This window comes from Cetorhinus maximus, chromosome 3, assembly GCF_964194155.1.
Source record: "Cetorhinus maximus chromosome 3, sCetMax3.hap1.1, whole genome shotgun sequence".
Classification (NCBI taxonomy): domain Eukaryota; kingdom Metazoa; phylum Chordata; class Chondrichthyes; order Lamniformes; family Cetorhinidae; genus Cetorhinus; species Cetorhinus maximus.
Window position 1 is genome coordinate 194,058,607 of NC_135881.1, and position 21,702 is coordinate 194,080,308.

General features: G+C 42.4%; 1 protein-coding gene across 4 annotated transcripts in view; it reads right to left on the bottom strand.

Annotated features, from left to right (window-relative positions):
* The window catches only part of mylk4b (myosin light chain kinase family, member 4b), a 196,517-nt gene that overhangs the window by 145,761 nt on the left and 29,054 nt on the right, over positions 1 to 21,702 (bottom strand). The window contains exon 1 of one of the 4 annotated variants that reach the window (XM_078539498.1): positions 3,141 to 3,236. The exons of the other annotated variants lie outside the window; for them this stretch is intronic. The gene's annotated coding sequence lies outside the window, so the exon portion shown is untranslated. Of the gene's footprint in view, positions 1 to 3,140; positions 3,237 to 21,702 lie in introns of those variants that run through there. 4 annotated transcript variants of the gene reach the window in all.

The window sequence follows — 21,702 nt, forward strand, 5'->3', positions numbered from 1 at the left end:
TTAAATCTGTCTTGCTTTTTGTGGACAGAACATACCTGGGCAATTTTCCACATTGCCGGGAAGCTGCCAGTGTCATAGCTATACTGGAACAGCTTGGCAACTCACCTTAGACAGCACCTTCCAAAAACGTGACCTCTACCGCCTAGAAGGACAAGAGCCACAGATGCAGAGGAACATCACCACTTTCACTTCCCCTCCAAGCTGCCTACCATCCTGACTTCAAACTATATCACCGTTCCTTTACTGTTGCTGGGTCAAAATCATGGAACTCCCTCCCTAACAGCACTGTGGTCTACCCATACCACATGGACTGCAGCAATTCAAGAAAGTAGCACACACCACCTTCTCAAGGGCAATTAGGGATGGGAAACAGATGCTGGCCTAGCCAGCAATGCCTACATCCCATGAACAAATAATAAAAAAAATCAACATCACTGATCCAGATTACCTGGTCATTATCACATTATTATTTTTGGGAGCTTGCAGTGCACAAATTGGATGCCGTATTTTCTACATTACAACAATGACTACTTTTCAAAAGTAAAGCGTTTTGCAATGCCCTGAGGACATGAAGGGTGCTACATAAATGTTCAACACCATTCACGACTCCTCAGATACTGAAGCAGTCCATGTGCAAATGCAGCAAGACCTGGAAATATCCAGGCTTGGGCTGACAAGTGGCAAGTAACATTCGTGCCACACAAGGGCCAGGCAATGACCATCTCCAACAAGAGAGAATCTAACCATCATCCCTTGACATTCACTGGCATTACCATCACTCAGTCGCCCACTGGCAACATCCTGAGGGTTACCATTGACCAGAAACTGAACTGGACTAGCCACATAAATACTGTGGCTTCAAGAGCAGGTCAGAGGCTAGGAATCCTGCGGCAAGTAACTCACCTCCTGACTCCCCAAAATTTGTCCAAGGCACAAATCAGAGTGTGACAGGATACTTTCCACTTGCTTGGACGAGTGCAGCTCCAGCAACACTCAAGAACTTTGACACCGTTCAGAACAAAGCAGCCCACTTGATTGGCACTCCATCCACAAATTCACTCCCTCCACCACCGATGCACAGTGACAGTAGTGTGTACCATCTAACAAGATGCACTGCAGAAGCTCACCAAGGCTCCTTAGGCAGCACCTTCCAAACCCAAAACCAACTAGCATCTAGGAGGATAAGGACAGCAGACACATATGAACACCACCACCTGGAAGTTCCCCTACAAGACACTCACCATCCTGACTTGGAAATATATCGCTGTTCCTTCACTGTTGCTGGGTCAAAATCCTGGAACTCCCTCCCTAACAGCACTGAGGGCGTACCTACATCGCATGAACCACATGCAGTGGTTCAAAAAGACAGCTCACCACCACCTTCTTAAGGGCAATTAGGGATGGCAATAAATACTGGCCTAGCCAGAGACACCCACATCTCATGAACGAACAGCCTTCCTCTTTTTATTGATGTGTCCGTAAAATATTTTATTATTTTGTTTAATTTTCCTTTATAATTTAATTTCAAAGTTTTTCTTTGTCTTCCTAATTGTTTTATGTTGCTTTTCTCCTAGCCTCTTTGTTTTCTCTCTTATCATGCACTCCTCTGCTGTTTATATACTTAACACTGACTCTTTCCTAACCCTCAATTGTTCGCTTATGACTTTATTCATCCATGGTGTCCCACTAGTGTTTAGTTTGTTCTTTCCTTTTAGCAAAATATGCTTCCCTGGACTTTGTTGAACACAGTTTTAAATATTTCCTATTGTTGTTCTACATAATTGTTTGCCAATATAGTTGTCCATTTTATTTTCCCATGTTCTATCCTCAGCCTTTCAAAATCAGTTTTTCTCCAAATTATTAACTTTGTTTTTGTCATACAAATGTCCTTCTCTATCACCGTCTTAAAGTGCATTATGTTATGGTCACTATTGCCTTGATGTTCCTTTACTTTTATTTCTCCAATCTGCTTTGATTCATTCTCCGTTACTAGATTCAATTACAAACCTTCCCCTGTTGGGCTTTTTGCATGTTGAGTGATTGAAACTCTAATTCCTGATCCCCTTTATCTACCTTTCCTGTCCAATTAATATCAGGTTGTGGAAATCCTCCCTGCTTATTATTCTATGTTTTTACTCAATTTCCTAATTTGTCTGCATATTTCTTCTTCGGCCTCCCTTCCACTGTAGACTACAGACCCTTTATTGTCTACCTATATTGATTCTACTTTTGCCTTGCTGTAGCTGCACCCATTTTTTTTCTACTGACATGTTATTTCTGTCCAGATGCTGGATGATCTTCACTTTAGTAAGGGTCTGTAACTTTACACAAAATAGATTTCAAGCTCAGTGGTCTATAGTTTCCTTGGTCACTCCTTTTAAAGATAGGACCCAAATCTACTTTTCTCCATTTGATCCCCGGCCATGTCTGCAAGATTTAATGATTTCTGAAAGATTTGTGCTAGAGTTCCTGCAATTTCCTCCTGCAGTTCCTTAAGATGCCTTGGATTCCTCTTCTCCAGCCCATGAGATTTATTTACCTAACTGTGTGAAACTGTTTAGCAACCATTCCCATGGATAATCATGTGAATAGTGTTACAACCTACCCCTACAGCACCTCTCAGTTCCCTTCCTGATCAAATACATTACCTGTCTCCTTCTTGGAAAAATTGAGGCATAATAATATCTACAGCACTTTGGTAGCCTGTAGGGCATTGGTTGTTATGTCCTCACTCATCAGTGGTCTCACCCCACCCCTTGTTTTACTTTAACTCTGAATAAAACTAAAAAAAAGTATTATTATCCCGCACTTCTATTGCCACATTCAACGTAGAACTTTTTCTTAGCCATTTTGATGCCCTTTTTACACTCAAGGCACACCTTTTGGTATTGAATAAGTCCTAGTGCTGTGCCATTTCCTCACATGACCATAAATGAATTCAACCTGTTGTCCATCATTCTAATCTTGCAATGTGGATAGAGAAGCTTACAACCTACTTGTTCTATATTGCTTATGATCTTGTATACTTGTATAAGATCAGTTCCCAGATATGTTACAACTGGGATGGGAGAGGTACACAGTTGATCTAGCCACACTATTCCACAGGTCATACCATTAGTTTAAAAGTTTAATTTACTCACCATCGTGGCAAATTGTTTACCTTCACTACGGGTACCCAGAATAAAAGAGACTTTACCAGGCTTCTTTCAATAAACAGCAAACTTATTGGTTTATTATAAAACTAGTCTTGTCAAATAGAAAGGCAAAGCTTATCAGCATACAATACGGAATATTAAATTATATTAATTACTCTCTCGAGCTACTCTAAGTCTCTCTCACACACACACACACACGGACACGCACAGTATCACCCTCGTAACATAAATCCTTTCATGTTGCCAATATTCTCATTAACCTCTTTGAAATTCAGACAGTCCGGACTTTTCTAAAGAAGTTGAAAATTCCTGTCATGCCTTGCATGCACACTGTCATGAGAGAATAATAATTTTCACAATATTTTTCCAGCTTATTGTAAAGTGGGTTTATGGGGGTTGTGTTTTTCTGTCTGTGTGAGTGATTTAATTACATTTTGTAGCCAAGCAGACAACAAGTTGAAGTTATTAAAAGAAGTAAGGTATAGCCGTGTTTTCGAAATGCTAAATAGGTAAACATGTTTGGGGTCTTAGCTCGCAAGGTGTGTCCAGACTGTTTGAACTTCAAAAATGTTAATGAGAATATTGGCAACATGAAAGGATTTATGTTATGAGGGACATACAGTTCCAAAGAAATATGGAAACAATGGAATTTACATACTTAAAAGGAGAAAACATATATAAAGGAGAATGAGGCTATGTGTCAGGAGAAGGCATTGTAAGATCTAACAGAGTGTGTGAAATAGCCTTCACGAAGCCTCTAGTATTTGTGCATAAGCTGCTGTCTACAGAAACTGAAGTTGAAGAAAGCCATCTTGAATTCCACTGTCCAGGGTATTGTGTTAATTTGCTGAATCTGTTTAAAATCTAAAAAATCTATTTTTGGGCAGTTGCTTTAAAGGGGGTGTCACTGGGAGCTGGGTTAATTAGGGATTTTAGGAGTTATTATAGTGATTTGTAGTGTATGTCGATGTATGTGCTTAAAATCTTCCCTTTTGTTAATAAACATTTTACTTTTAGTTTTAAAAAAAAATCTCTAAAGTCTTGGTGGTCTTATTACTTCTGAATTCAGTGCATGCATCTCAAAATAAATACAAATTGCAAAACCATTGTGATAGCATGATCAAGTTTCCTGGTGGATTTGATCTGCCTGGCACACATCATCTGCCACGTCATAACAAACTGGGGGCTCTTTGAGTGATATTTGAAATCCCTTGATTGGCTTGGAGTTGGTGAATCTTAAGGTTACTAGTACGAGAAGCACTTTGATTTCAGAAGTTGGTGTGAGGGATTTTTAAAGTGGCGAGGCTGCAAAAATGGCTGTATCCATGGCTAAATCTTTTTTGGGAGTAGAAGATATAACTCTGATTGGGTTGCACAAAAGTATCTAAGGGTGAATTAACAGAGTTGGCGGATCAGCTGCAGTTGAGGTTACCTGTAGGGGCAAAGAAAGCAGACATGGTTGAAGTGACAGCACAGCATTTAAAGTTGGAAGTGGTACCTGACACTAGAGAGTCACAGCTGGAGGTAGTGAGACTTCAGTTACAAATGAAGAAGCTTGAATTTGAACAAGCAATGGAAATGAAAATGCTTGAACTAGAGGCAGTAGAAAAACAAAGGACAGAAGAAAGAAGCAGAGGGTGTGTCATGTAAATATGCTTAAAAAGTAATTAGACAGGAAGAGGACCAGAAGGAGTATTAGCGGTGGTAGATAAGGGGAAAGGGGTAGAAATGAAGGATTCTGACATTGAATTTCCTCTAAATAAATTGGATAATGAGGGGATAGTTAATAATTTAAATGTAATATTGGGTTATCTTCCAGACAAGTGTCAAAGTGATGTGGAGAAGCTATTGCAGTCATACAAAGCTATTTGTGGAAACAAACTGGGGAGGACAAATATAGCTACACATGATGTGAGCGTAGAAGGTTCATCTTCAATAAGGCAACATCCTTATAGATTAAATCCAGCAAAGTTATCACAGGTACACAAAGAAATTGAATTTATGTTTTGAAATTACATTATTGAGTCTAGTTGCAGTAACTGGAGTTTGCCTATTGTGATGGTACCAAAACCCCAAATGGAACACAAAGACTGCATGTGGACAATCGAAAGATGAATGTGTGACATAAGTAGATTCATATCCCATACCATGGTTGGAGGATTGTATTGAGAAAGTGGGACAATCAAAGTTTATCACAAAGATTGACTTGCTGAGATGATATTGGCAAGTGCCATTATTGGAGCTAGAAAAAGAAATATTGTTTTTTGTGACACCAGATGGGCTGTATTAGTTTAAAGTCGTGCCATTTGGTATGAAAAATGCATCCGCAACATTTTAAAGACTGACAAACAAAGTAATTGCAGGACTGAGCAATTGTGCTGTTTATATTAATGACTTGATAGCTTTCAGTCAAACATTGGAGGAGCATTTACAACATCTGGAAGAATTATTTAATCATTTATAAGAAGCTAATTGGTAATGAACTTGGCTAAAAGTGAATTTGCAAAAGCATGAGTTACATATCTAGGCTATACCATTGGATATGGTAAGGTGGCTCCGAGAGATGTGAAAATCAAAGCTATTATGGATTTACCCGTGCCTACAACACAATGAGAAGGTTTGAGGTTTCTGGGCATGAGTGGGTTTTACTGGAAATTTGTACCAAATTTTAGCAGTGTGGTTGCTCCATTGGCTGAAGTATTAAAAAAAGAACAAGGAGTTTCAATGGACACAGGAGTGTCAGAAGGCATCTGACAGTTTAAAAACTGTATTGGCTATGGTACCAGTTTTGGCAGTAACCAATTATGTCAAGCAACTTAAATTGGCCATTCATGCAAGTGATATAGGCATTGGGGCTGTACCTTTGCAAAAAGGTGAAACTGGAAGTGAGAAACCGATAGGGTATTTTTCACAGAAGTTGAAAGTATGACAGAGAAAATATTCAATGATCGAAAAGGAGACCCTGGGTCTGGTGTTAGCGTTGCAGCATTTCAAGGTTTATGTTGCAAAGAATTTGTCAGAAACAATTGTTTATGCAGATCACAATCCTTTAAAACTTCTGGACAGATTTTGAGACCAAAGTGCAAGGCTGTTCAGGTGGAGTTTATTACTGCAACCATTTAATCTACAGATTATACATGTGGCTGGAGGAGAAAATCTGATTGCAGGTGCATTGTCGAGAGTTTAAAGCTCAAAGGGAAATTGGACATTTAAAACATGGACACTGGACTGAAATTACCTAGTGTGAGTATGTAGATAAGTATAGTAGTATAATAAGTTGAGTCAAGAAAATGAAGCCATCTTTTTAAATTATGATGGTTCATTTTGTCATAAGGAGGGAGGTGTCAAAAAAGTATAATAATTTTCATAATATTTTAATGGCTTATTGTAAAATAGGTTTATGGATGCCACTTGATAGCACTGTTGAATGACCCCTTCCACCACTGATGATTGAGAGTAGACTGATGTGGTGGTAATTGGTTGGGATGAATTTGTCCTGCTTTTTGTTTACAGGACATACCTGGGCAATTTTTGCACCTTGCCAAGTAGGTACCAGTGTTGTAGCTGTACTATAACAGCATAGATAGCTTAGGTGGCAAGTTCTGGAGCACAAGTCGTCAGTACTATTGCTGGAATATTGTCAGGGCCAATAGCCTTTGCTGTTGAACCAGTGTTGATCCCCTGGCTAGGTGGTAATAGTAGAGTAGGGGATATGCCGGACCATGAGGTTACAGATCGTGATTGAGTACAATTCTGCTGCTGCTGATGGCCAACGGGGCCTCATGGATGCCCAGTTTTGAGTTGCTGGATCTGTTCGAAATCTATCCCATTTAGCACGGTGGTAGTGCCACACAACACAATGGAGGGTATCCTCAATGTGAAGACGGGACTTCGTCTCCATAAGGACTGCGCGGTGATCACTTCTAACGATACTGTCATGGACAGGTGCATCTGCGATAGGCAGGTTGGTGAGGGTGAGGTCAAGTATGTTTTTCCCTCTTGTTGGTTCCCTCACCGCCTGCCAAAGATCCAGTTAGCAGTTACGTCCTTTGGCACTCAGCCAGCTTGGTCTGTAGTGGTTCTGCTGAGCCACTCTTGGTGATGGACATTGATGTCCCCCACCCAGAGTACATTCTGCGCCCTTGCCACCCTCAGTCCTTCCTCCATGTGGCGTTCAACTTGGAGGGGTACTGATTCATCAGCTGAGGGAGGACCAGTACGTGGTAATCAGCAGGTTTCCTTTCGCAATTTTGACCTGGTGCCATGAGATTTCCTGAGGTCCGGATATGCCGTGGGCTTTCATTGTTTTATACCCAAGCTACTCATCATGTTTTGAAAAATCCTAGACATAAAATTAGAATCTTGATCCGACTGGATCTCCACCGGTAATCCATATTTAGTAAAAAAAATTGGGTTAACTCCTCGACTACTACCTTAGCTGTATTAGTTCTTAAAGGGATGGCCTCTGGAAAGCAAGTTGTCATATCGATAATAGTAAGAATGTACTGGCGTCTGCTTTCGCTTTTGGTAACAGTCCCACACAGTCTACTAACACCCTACTAAACGACTCCTCAAAAACTGGTATGGGAATTAAGGGCGCTGGTTTAATTCTAGGTTGTGGTTTCTGCACCATCTGGCACATATGGCACATTTTACAAAACTGCACCACGTCCTTATGTAGACCTGGCCAATAAAAACATTGGTTTATCCGTTCCATGAGTTTTTCGTATCCCTACATGCCCTGCCATAGGAGTTTCATGTGTTATCCTTAATATCTCTTTATGATATTTGGGTGATGCCACTACCTGATGAACAACTGTCCACTATTCATCTGCAGGTCTGTGAGGAGGTCTTGTAATGAAGAGATTAATATCTATAATATTATTGGAAATTATTTTTAAAAATAGGGTTGAGTGGTGTCTGTGTCTATGGGAAGAATTTTCCGGTCGGTGAGCGAGGGCGGGGCCCACTTGCCGACATGTAAAATGACGCATGGTGATGTCGGGCAGGCGTCCCGACGTCACTGCGCATCATTTAGATTTTTAGTTTGGCGGGCGTCTGTCAAAGGCCTATTAAGGCCATTAAGGAAGTAATTAAAGTAGTTAAGAATGCTGCCCGTCCAACCTTAATTTAAAGGGATTCTTCCCGACGTCATCCCGCGTCATTTTCCCCTTGGCGAGCGGGCCCCGCCCCCAAATCGCCAAGGGGAAAATCCTGGCCTTTATAACTCACATGTATCTCATTCACCTCTCTTGAACTCACCGCAGTGTTCATCCTCAGTTTCACAGCTGTAGTTAATGCTACAACTTGATTTGTTGTATTTTCAGTCGGGGCTCCTTCCCCTGAATTGTCCTTGAGTACCCCAATAAATCCTATGGATTTCCCACGCAACTTCCAACAATCTGCATGAACATGCCCGACCTTGTTACAATGGAAACACTTAGGCCTCCAAATATCACTTCCACCCTCAGCGCCTTCCTTTTTGGTCTGAGGAGGGGTTTCCAGGGAATTCCCAGCTGTCCTTTCTCTTCTGGCTACGTGCCTTCCTTCCACCTTCCCCACCTTCCATCCTTCTCGGATTTGTGGGGGTGACAGAAAAAGGGTTTAGATTTATGGGCCAGCTCATAATTGTCAGCCATCTCCGCTACCTGTCTAGCCGTTGCAACCCTCTGGTCTTCGACATGGATTCTAACTACAGGAGGAAGTGAATTTTTTAAGTTCTTCCATGAGAATTATTTCCCTAAGAGCTTCATACGTTGTCTCTACCTTTAATGTCCGTATCCAATGGTCAAAAATTACTTTGTTTTACCCCCTCAAATTCAGTATAGGTCTGCTCAGGCTGTTTCGTTATGTTTCGAAATGTCTGCCAGTATGACTCTGGGACCAAATCATATGCACTAAGAATAACCTTTTTTACTGTGTTGTAACCCACAGAAAGCTCTTCTGAAAGTAATGCATAAGCTTCATGAGCTCTACCCACCAACCTACTCTGTCGGAGCAATGTCCAGATTTCTTTTGGCCACTTCATTTGCTTAGCCACCTTTTCAAAAGAAATGAAGAATGTCTCTACATCCCTTTCCTCAAACTTTGGGAGGGATTGTACAAATTTAAACATCTCCCCACTGGGGTTTGTGTTGGAGGTGTTTTTTTTATCATCAGAACTTTCCTCAGCACCTGAGGCTTCTTTTTTTTAATTTGAGTCTTTTAAGCTGGTATTCTCTTCCTTGTTCTGTCTTTCTTTCTCCCATTGCAAACCTCTCTCTCTGAAGGTCAAGTTTTTGCATTTCTAAATCCCTTTCTCTTTCCTTTTCTAATTCAAATTTTTCATCTCTCTTTTTATTTTGCCTCCAATTCAAGTTTTTTCATTTGCAACTGGATCTTGGCCGATTCAATGGACTCGCCCCCTGGAGAACGAGGTCTCCCTGGTATCCCTTCTAATTTCAAATGTTGCGCTATTACCTCAACTATGTCCACTTTCCTCGCCCCCTACAGTTATCCAACAGAGAGACCGGTGCCCAGAATAAAAGAGACTTTAACCAGGCTTCTTTCCATAAACAACAAACTTATTAGCTTATTATAAAACTAGTCTTGTCAAATAGAAAGGCAAAGTTTATCAACATACAATACGGAATACGAAATTATACTAATTACTCTTTTGAGATACCCTAAGTCTCTCTTTCTCTCTCTCTCGCGCACGCACACACACACAAAAACAATGAAATAAAAATAGAAATGGAGTAATTTGGTTAAAAGTCTATGGTTCAAAGGCAAAGGATCGACGGTGGGGTTCTTGAAATGGCGTCCAAGTTATATGGTTGGTCTCTCAGCGCTGATCCGTGAAACAATCAATGACTCTGGCACTGCTTTCCGGGCGGATTTATGGAATACTTGAGGGTACTCTATTCCAGTATGTAGAGCATCTCAGGAGCAGCTTATATTCACTTCCGGCTGTGGAGTGGCTCTGGACTGCAAAAGCCTGCAGTCTTCCTTCTCAAGCGGTTGGTCCTTCTCTTCTCAAAGCAAAACGAAAACCCACTTTTAAAACACAGTCTTCCAGGCATGTTTTTTTTCAGAGCCATAAAACCCATGTGACACCCTTTGGACACAGTTTCACCTGGGTCAAGAGGCTGACAGTTTTCTTCCAACTGCTTAATTACCCTTTCTTGTAAAAGGGCGCTTTTTCCAGAAATAGCAATCAGAGTCCCAATTGTGTCTTTTAAAACACAAATTCTTCCGAAATGTCCTAAGTCCTTGAACGGACAAAAGTTCAGGTTTCTTCACTCTTTCCTCATAACTCAAACCTCTTAACACAAGGAATCAGCCTTCAGCCTTTTCTTTGCACTGCCTCTGGTGCTCCAATAGGTGACAAGAATTAGACAAATAATTCCAAGTATGAATAGATCGGAACACTATACTGCATAGTTTAAGCGTGAATAGCTCTGAATTGGACTCCACTGATTTGGCTTTGTTCATTCCATTGAATCATAGGGCAGAATTTTGCCCTCATCGGGTGGCCTCAGCAGGGGCGGTGGGGGCAGTCGGGAAGCTGACCGCCACCCGCGATTGGGGCTGGACCACGATTTCACGTTGGCGGGCCAATGGCGTGAAACGCATGTGGCAGCGCTGCCTGTGTGGAGGGGAGGAGGGTGAGCCCACAAATTCACGCCTGCACGCAGGAAAAGCCCCCCCCGAGGCACAGAGCTGCCTCAGGGGGCTTTTGCCGTGGATGAGGTTCCCTAAAAAGTGCAAAGGCCACTTGGCTTTTTCACCTGCCCGCCAACTGTAAGATTGGGTGGGCAGCGAAACATAACATTTAAGTGGTACATTAATGGCTTTAATAGGCCTTTTAATTGTCAGTTATCATTGAATCTCTATCTGCCACTCTATCGGGTGCAGTAGTGTATTCGAAATCCTAACCACTCATTGTGTAAAATCATTTTTCCTCATGTCGCCTCTGTATCTTTTGCCAATCATTTTAAATCTGTGCCCTCAACCTTCCAGCCTTTAGAAGCAGTTTCTCTTCATTGACTGTGTCCAAACCTGTCATAATCTTAAGCACCTCTATCAAATCTCTCCCTAGCTTTCACTACTCTAAGGAAAACATGTTGAGCATCAAGTCTCCTATAACCCCAGATCTTGTTAAACTTTATCCTAAGCTTTTACAATATGATGTGGATTATGCACATCCTACATTTTTCCTTCCTACATGATATCCTACACTTTACTAAACTTGATCAGCCATGGTCACATACCGGCATCTCCTATTCAGCTCATTCCGTAATTTCTGAGCTGATTCCACTGAAGCCACTGTCCCTCCAAGCTAGGCAATCATCTGGTCTTTGACTGAAAAAAATAACAGAAACTGAAGATGCTGTAAGTCAGAAACGAAAGCAGCAAATTCGGAAAACACTTAGTGGGTCAGTCAGCACCTGTAGAGAGAACAGGCACATTTATGATGGGCTTGGGCGGTGATTTGTGCCTGCCTACCACCTCTCTCACACTGAAAAATGGGGCTTTGTGGCAGTAGGAGATGCAGGGGAAAACTTTATAAATAATCTCCTGACCATTCTTCACCCAAATCCTGCCAAAGCAATTTTCGATATTTAAATCAAAGCCCAATCTCAGACCCCTGATTCTATTTTCAAGTGTCAATGGATGGAGTGTGCACTGCACATACTCCATCCATAGGTATGGGGTGTGGATTGTCCGATCCAGTGGTCTTACATTTTATTTAATGAATTCTTTAATGATTTGAAATCATAACTCCCTTTCCCACGTTCTCTCGTAATGTGTGATGGATGTACAGCCATTTCCAGAGATGGGGCAATGGAGCTAGTTGGTGCTTGGGAAGGCACCCTATATTGGAACATTATGCAAATGGGCTAAGCGGTGATGGTTTGGAAAGACATGGTACCAGTCGGCATAGTGCAACTTCACAAATGAAATGAAATTTAAACATTCGAGCCTCATCATTAAATTGGGTTCACGTATTCTGGACAGGAGAAAATAACTTTCTAACTGAACAAGTGAAGGAATGTGGTTTTCCATTTCATATCTTACTTCCGTCTACTGATAATAAAATGGCCAAAGGAATATATAAAGGATAATCACGCTACGTTAGTCTTTGCATAACCGACTAAGATTTGTCAAATCCACAGTGATCAACTTAGATACAAACCTTACATAGCAAAGATCAGCGAACAAGTGAAAGCTTGTCATTAGCAAAATATAGTGGCAATATTTAAAGGATTTTGAGGAGCAAAAGGTTTTTCTTTAGTCCTGGGTATACGCTTTAACAGTTATAAGCCTGACTGCGCATAGTAATCTGCTTCATGTGTTGCTTACGGAATCTGTTTCACACATGGATCATAAAGGGTAAAAGATTTTTTTTTTTTTTCGCGCTGTTTATAAAATGTGATCATTACAAGGACCTGTTGGTGTGCGAATGATGAGTGATGTGCTAGACTGATGGCGTTCAGTGTGCTGAGCAATGAAAACATCAATAATTGGGGAACATTTCATACTTGAACCTGGACAATACATTTAACTGTTATGCTCAGGCGAGCATTGCTGTGTAATGAGAGAGGATGGGAAATGATTTGGTACATTGGAATTCTGCACTTGGACTATGCACGCGTACATGTGGAATCAACTGTGGTTGTTTCTGTTTTATTCCTCCTAATAAAAAATCTGTTTGATTTCTGTAGAGAACTGTGAATTCCTGAAATGACAAATAGTACCATTGTGCGAGACCCACTGCTTTCTATATTATTTCATCGCGGGTTTCTGTGTAAAAGTCAATTCTGTTGAAAATTTGCTAACATGGAAAACCCTGGAATCATAACCATGGGCTTAAATTCTTCATTATTGCAAATAGACGCACAGTGGGCCAAAAATGTTCTGTCTCATTTTTTTTTAAATTTGGATGTGTAATTAAATGATTACAGAGTAAAGACCTGTTTAATGACCTCCATCTGGACATCTAATCAATCATCAAACTTTAAACAGTTGCTCTGAAATACATCCACCATGACGTGCATACCAAAGACATGTTTTACAGATGGTTTAGAGCAGATTTTCAAGTATTCAATTGAAAGGTCATTTGTCAATTAGGTGTTAGAAGAAGAATCTGGCATCCATTTAATACTGGTTTTACTTGCAATCGGCAATTATTCATCACGTATATCATATTTTAGTGAAACCTATTTCAGTGAAACTGATGGCTAGGCCTCCTGTTGTTGTTGTCTCTATTGTTAAATAACAAATCCGTTAAATAAAGAATTTGCTTGCCAACTTACTTCAGCGCAGGTTATGCAAAATAAAACGCTGGTTTATTTTGCTGGCGTCCACTTGTAACAATCAAAGCAAAGATTAATATTTTCATCCTTGTGGAATCCACTGTAGAGGTGTTAAGTGTAACAACAGCAGCTGCGGGTGACCCAGCATGTCACAAATAATGGTGGTAGCTCATATGATGTCCAGATGTCAGTGTCAACCATCTGATACAATACAAGACAGAAGCATTTTACCTGAAACCAATGGTTAGCAATGTCCCTGATTTAAAGTTGATACTAAGAAAAGGCTGATGTAAATACAGTAAATAAATGTTACAATTCTAAGGCTGAGCACATAGGTGCAATTATCTAATAACTAGGCAACCCTGCCAATGTCTTATTTAATTCACTTCCATATTTCAACATGTGCAGCAACTCGCCAAAGCTCCTTCGACAGCACCTTCCCAACAAATGACCTATACCACCTAGGTAAGCAAGGGCAGCAGATGCATGGGGAACACTGGCAGCTGCAAGTTCTCCTCCAAAGTCACACACCATCCTGACTTTGAACAACCGGTATATCGCTGTTCCTTTACCGTCGCTGGGTCAAAACCCTGGAACTCCCTTCCTAACAGCGCTCTGGGTGCACCTACACCACATGGACTCTAGCGGTTCATGAAAGCTGGCTCACCACTGCCTGCGAGCCTTGCCAGCGACACTCAAATCCCAAGAACAAATCAAACAAAAGTAGAAATTAAATGGTGGTTAGTCTTACATGCTGCCAACAAAATCAGCCCATTGCCTGGTGCAGCAAGGGCACCCTCTATGCCCACCTGGGTGGAAGGATGGGGAACTAATTTGATGATACTGGAATAGTACATGTTTTGTCAGACGACCACCATAAAAGTTACGAGTGGATCCAGTGAGCAAGGCTGGGTATTTTGCTCCACCGGATGTGAGATAGAGTGAGTCAGTGCTGCTGAATAGAGAGAGATCGAGAGTGTGCATGCAGTAGCACATGGCTTGGAGTGTGAACCTCAAGAGGTGGTGAGAACAGTGGCTCGAGGAATGCCGAATGTCTCAGAGATATCTGTAATTGTGGGCGGATCGGAAACACGAATGCTGGAATTCCAGCCGGAATCCAAGTGGGATGAGTCGGAGCTGGAGACAGTTGCTGAGGAAGGAGGTGTCACTGTGAAAGCACATTTTAGTGGATACCTGATCAAACACGGGAAGGGAAATAGAAAGCAACGAAGGTGAACGAGGGAGAAGAGACAAATGGAAATCCCGTCGGAGAGAAGAGCAGAACTTCTTCAAGGTCGGCATCCCTGAAAGAGAGGTGGCAGTGAATTAAACAATTAATACAGAAACAAAATACTGTGGATGTCAGTCTTCTGATGAAAGGTCATCGACCTGAAACGTTAACTCTATTTCTCTCGCTGTAGGTGTGGTCAGACCTGCTGAACATTTCCAGAATGTCCCGTTTTTCTTATGAACTGTAAAGTGGTTTGGTATCGTTTTTAAAACTATTTTCGGTGATTTTAAATCAGGATGCACACAGTTGGAGGGCTTTAGTTATTATTCAATCTGCCTCCACCAACTTTTGGGGACAGTATTCCAGATCATTAACAACTTTGCTGTTTAAAATAATGTTTCCTCACGCCGGCTCTGGCTCCTTTATCAATTGCCTTGAATCACTGTCCTCGGGTACCGACCCATCAGCCACAAGAAATTTGCTTTATCAAAACTGTTTGTGGTTTTGAACCCCTGTACCAAATCCCCTCTCAATCTTCTCTGTGCTAAGAAGAATGACCCCAGCTTCTCCAGTTCCTCCATATAACCAAAGCATTTAACATAACTATTTTAATCTTCAAAGCTGCACATAATAGTTTCAATAGCGTTTCCCCATGTGCTAAAGTACATATGCTAACGCCTACAATCTTTTAAATGTGTTCATAGCAATTTCATTTGAATTAAGTTAAAACGGTGGTGTAGAAAATACTGCATTTCCTAATGCCACAAAGTTACCAGTATTTGCTCTTTTTATTTCCTTTCCATGACAACACTCAAAACGAGCAAGTGAAAAGTTTAATTAAAATGTTATTATTCTGGATTACTTTGTGGTTTAACGAAATGCATCGTGTACTTTAAATAGCTGAACATCATCAAGTGAAGATGCCTGACTGTTCCACTAGATGTCCCCATTCATTGCCAAACTCTCTGATGTACCTCAGTCATGCAGACATAAAACGCTAAACTAGATTTTTCTTTTCCCACCTATTTCCATTATTTTTAAATGTATTTCCATCCATTGTTTTATCTCTACCTTTTAGCCTATTTTGATTCCTTCATCCCACCCCACTAGGGCTATCTGTACCTTGCTTGTCCTGCTTTCTACCCTTAATTATCACATTCCTTAGATAATATCACCACCTTCAACATCTCTCTGTCCTTTTGTCTATGACATATTTTGGCTATCTCCACCTATCACTGGTCCTCTATCCAGCTCTACCTGTCCCACCCCCCCTTAAACCAGCTTATATTTCACCTCTCTTCTATTTTTACTTAGTTCTGTTGAAGAATCATTTGGACTCGAAACGTTAACTGTGTTCCTCTCCGCAGATGCTGCCAGACCTGCTGAGTTTTTCCAGGTATTTTTATTTTTATTTTTGTTAAGCACTAAATTAAATCTTGCTTTGCTGAGGCACAGAGCGCGTTCTTGAACTGTTACGCATTGTATCTGTTTCTCAGTGCTTGGTGGGCATTCTGTTCTTGCCATTGTTAAAGAGAGAGGAGGGCTCAGACAGAAATGAAAATAATAATGGCTCAAAGATTAAAAAAGGGATGAGAATGAAACACAAGGTCACCAATAGCGTTAAATGTAATATAAACACATCAGGAAAAAATATAAGGATTGAGGGCAAAATAACTGATCGAAATACAGCAGAAGCCATAAAAAAAAACAGGGAGCGGAGTTTTATGATGCACCGGAACCTGCACCACCACCGCATGCACCCCCACCCCACAAACCCCTGCCTCCTGTGTAGCCATCAGGCGTGAACCAGCTCCCGTTCCGGCAGCTTACCCTGCAGTAATTTCACGGCCTGCGGGTGGTTGATTCGCCCCAGTTCCCCCATCTGGGGGGAAAGCCCTGTCTCCGAGCGCTGCCGGCCAATCAAATGGAAGGACGCACCGCCCCACCAGCCTGAGCGACGGGAGCTGCCTGGCTCCCCACTCGGCACCAGCCGCGGGAAAAGCTGCGGGACATCAAGTTAGCTCTCGGCTCATTGGCCCATGGGCCAGGCGGACCCACCTGACACCTGACCCCCACCCCCCGCCCCCCCAGGGTTGGCCTGGAGCCTCCAGGAATTGAAGACCCAGTCTCCAAGACCACTGCCGTGCGCAACCCCGGAGAAAAACCATCGGGATATTGGGAAAATTGGCTTACAAACTGGGAGATGTGTATTCCAGGCTATAAGGTCTTCAGAAAGGTCAAGGAAACCGGAAAAGTAGGAGTAGCAATATTGACAAGGCACACCTTTACAACGTTAGGAAGAGAAGATATTCGTAAGGGTGAGCAGGCAATGTAATACTCTGAGTAGAATTGAATAGAAAAGGATGTAAGACTTTGGTGGGCGTTCTTTATAGACCTCTAGATAGCAGTGATGAAGTAGCGAAATACATCAACGTGGAGATAAGAGAAGATTCCTGTAAAAACAGGATAGTTTTAATGAGAAATAAAAACAGATAGCGCTGGGAAAACTCAGCAGGTCTGGCGACATCCATGGAGAGAGAAACAGAGTTCACCTTTTGAGTCCAACGTGACTCTTGTTCAGAACGATGCTACCAGACCTGCTGCGTTTTTCCAGCATTTTCTGTTTTTTTATTTCAGATCTCCAGCATCGCAGTGTTCTGCTTTTATTTTACTTTAAACGAGAGATTCATTCAGACTGGAGGAAGCAAAACAGCTCGAGTCCCAAAAGCAGCAAAACTCTTGGTGCGTAATCTGGATAGTTTTCTGGAATAATGGGAACCCTGGGAAGTGGGAGCAGCGGGTAGAGCACGGGAAAAGCGTGGCTCATTCCACACTTGTGTGGGTGACATCGCCAGTAGGTATGGTGCCCAGAAGCCAGCCTGATTGACAGGCTTGTTTCCCAGTCAGCAGGGAGCAGTCTAGAGGAGGCCACAGGACCAAGATAAGCTTGTATCCCGATTAGGCGGCAATCCATTCTGGAGGGAGGGAAGGGCAATCTGCGGGTGGAGTCAGATCTCAGAGGTGTTGGGGGTTGGGGGTGGCGGCGGTGAGCTGGATCCCCAGGACTGCTGGGAGGGCTCCATCTCAGTTGTGAGGGGCCAATCCCGGTGGGGTGGTAAATTGGAGGCTTGAGGGATCATATTTGAATGTGATGTATATTTAAAATGTTCTCCCCATCCCACGCCACTGTTCCATTAAAACCAGAAGTGGGAGGTGTTGGAAGGGGGTTTGGGAATCAAGATTCCGACTTTTATCACTTTAACCCCGCTCTCACCCAACCTAACCCAACTCTGCCCATATTTGGAGGTTAAAATGCCCCCAGTATGTTTGTGAGTCAATAAGTGAATGGGCCACCTTAGCTTTAGGAATGAATAATGAGCCTGAATTAGTCAATAATCTAACAGAAGGGGACACCTAGCTGATACGAACGTACGATCAATGATGGACAGGAAAAGCCCTCTGGTCCATCCAGCCTTTCTAACAGGGACCATTAAATGAAAGAATTACATCTTGGGTTTCTGAGTGAGATGGGTGAACCACTAACCAAGGTTTTAAATTTAGGCAGAACTGACTTTGGTTGGATGAGTCAAAACCTGACTTTATAAACTGGGGAGAGCTATTCATGGATGAACAATACGGGTATTCAAAGAAGGACTCAGTGGTCTTTGGGCTGTTCCCAGGATGCACACCAAAATAAACAACAACTGCTTCTGGAGGAACATTAACTCGGTGAAAGATGGCCTTTGGCATGCCGAAACTCGCTGGTCTTCCAGCGCAAATAACTGCTGGTGACCGCATGTTGCAAACTGACACATTCCTAGATCCAGGGACTATGTGCTGAGGACACACTAAAGCTTGGGGCAGCTGCCGCAAAGGCTCAATGGGGAAAGGTCACTGTCTAAGCCTCTCCACCCATACTATACCGAGGGACCTGAAACTGTGTAAAACCTCTCGGCTGTATGCACCAGAGAAAGTTTAACATGAAAGTGTAATTTGTTACAACGCAGAAGGAGGCCATTTGGCCCATTATGTCTGCACCGGCTCTCCAAATGAGCATTTCACTCAGCGCCATTCTCCTGCCTTCTCCATGTAACCCTGCACATTCCTCCTTTTCAAATAATCATCTAATTCCCTCTCGAATTCTTCGATTGAACATGCATGCTTCCACCATACTCTCAGGCAGTGCATTCCAGGCCCTAACCACTCGCTGTGTGGAAAAGTTTTTTTTGCGTATCACTATTACTTCTTTTACCAGTTGCCTTAAATCTGTGCCCTCTGGTCCTCGATCCTTCCGCAAATGGGGACAGTTTTCGCCTGTCTACTTTGTCCCGGCCCCTCACGATTTTGAATACTTTTATGAAATCTCCTCTCGGCCTTCTTTCCTCCAAGGAAAACCGATCTAGCTTTTCCAATCTATCTTCATAACTGAAGTTACTCATCATAGATGTGCATTGTAAACACAACCTGTATCGACAAGTGTAGTGAAGAAGCTCATGAACTGTGTTGAAAGAAACTGTACTGCACTTTATGTAGAGTCAAATTTTAACTGTTACATTATGCACTTTTATAAATTTTATGGAGAAAGTATATCTTTTTGGAAAAAACAGTATTTCACACGAGACAAGGCCTATACAGATTTTTTAAAGGCAATCGGCTCTACATGTGTAATTAAACAATGTAAATCAATAAGGGAAGTGAAAGAGTGTAAAGCTAACAGAAAGGGTTGTGAGATTTGAAAAGTTAAAACGTTTGAAAGCCATTTCAAAAACTGATTTTGTTACACTAAAATGAGGTCAGCCCCGGGTGCAAACTCTTGCTTCTTATGGATGACTAAGAAGCAACTCATGGTCACAATAGACGAGGCCTTTGCATTGCAGGCTGATTGTCCAGCATCGAGAATGGACAGAGGAACACCCATCTTGCAACCAGACAATTCTGTTGAAAATGAGATTCTTAAATTTTAAGAGTCAATTCAATACTGCTGACAGAAAGTGCCAGGTTTTGGCCTAATTAACAAAGGGGGCTGTCAGATAAAGCAATTAAGAGATTGTGGAGACCCTCCAATCTGATGATAGAACTACATAGAATTTACAGCACAGAAACAGGCCATTCGGCCCAGCCAGTCCATGCTGACATGGGCATGCTCCACTGACATCTCCTCCCATCCGTCCTCGTCTAACTTTGTCAGCTATAACTCATTCCTTTCACCTTCATGGGCTCATCCTAGATTACCCTTAACTGCACCTACGCTATTCATCTCAGCTACCCTCTGCGGTAACAAGTTCCACATTTCCACCACCCTCTGGGTAAAGAAGTTCCTTCTGAATTTCTTATTTGATTTCTTGGTGACTTTATACTGCTGGCCTCTAGCTTTGCTGCTCTTCAGTGGAAACATTCTCTCTGCAGGAAACTAGATCCAACTGACAAAGTGACAATAAAGAGAAGCGGTGAAGCTGTTGACAAACAAAGCGATTAAAAAGAATTCCTCAACAACTGAAATGTGAAACAAAGGGAACATCATCCAAAAACACGTCATCACATTCCATAGGCTGAGTTTTAGTTCCAGGGTTCCAATCCTGACACAGGCTGAATTCCGGGTCAGGAACCGGTAGCCATGAATGGGACCCTGGAAGTTTCCAAGGAGACAGCCAATTAACAGGACCTCTCCAGGAGCCCCATCCAATTGAGGACAACGGGTGGTCTCCGCAGCTGCAAGGGCCAACGGGAAGGTCTGAGGCTGTGGGCTCCAGCAGCTCAACTGGGAGAGGAGGTAGGGGACCACGAGTGTGCCTCAAGATGGAGGAGCCCTCTGAAGATTTTTCATCGTTTAATAATGAAATGTGGTCGCAGCTGCCAAGCCATCATGATGGATGGAAACCACCACCCCTCTTCCCCCAGCACACAGCCCCCCGCCCCCAGCCCCCAGCCCCCGCTATTTCTGATTTGTCACACTGACATCTCGATGAACAGAAATTTTCTTCAACTAAATATTGGGAAGACTGAAGTTATCGCCTTCGGTCCCTACCATTAACTCCATTCCATGCCACCGATTCCATCCCTCTGCCAGACATCTGTATATGGCTGAACCAGATTGTTCACAACCTTGCTGTCACATTTGACTCCAAGATGATCTTTTGACAACTTATCCACTCCATCACCAACACGACCTCCTTCTGCATCTAACATTGTCGATCCTGTCTCTGCCTCAACTCATCTGCTGCTGAAACTCACATCCAAACCTTTATTACCTTTAGACTTGACCATTCCAAATCTTTCTTGGTCAACCTCCTACCTTCCACCCAGTATAAACTTGAGTTCATCTAAAAGTCTCATGCTTGTGTCCTAACTCACACCATCAACCCTGTTCTCACTGACTGACATTGGCTCCTAGTTAAGCAATGCCTCCATTTTAAAATGCTTTTCCATGTTTTCAAATCCTCCCATGGCTTTGCCCTTCCCTACCTCTGTAATCTCCTCCAGCCCTACAACCCTCCAAGGTATCTGCACTTCTCTAATTCTGGCTTCTTGAACAGCCCCGATTTTAATCACTCCACCATTGGCGGTTCTGCCTTTACCTATAGGGGTAGGTCAATGGCAATTAAATAGCTTGTCATCTGTCTGTTCATGTGCATTTTCCGGCGAGATGGTTATCTGCTTAATCCTCTGGTTGCAGATAAGAAGTCAGGGAAGCAAATTTATTTGAGAAAGAAGTCTATGTACATTCACCAGCAATAACGTTTATGAATAGAAAAAAGATTAATAATAAAATAGCTCACGGCTGAATATCTTATAACATTATATTTAAGGGCCAAGGATCTGAGACTTGGAGAAATCAACAAACCTCAACATTGCAGCTTAAGGGTCTGGCACATACAGGGCTAATGTGGAACTGAGTACAGTGCCACCCACAAAATGATGTAAGAAGGCACATGACCCAGGCGTCAGTGTGGCATTGAGCAGAGACGTGTAAAGACCTAACCATGGAGACAGCTCCTAGCCTGTACCCTTTACTGTACAT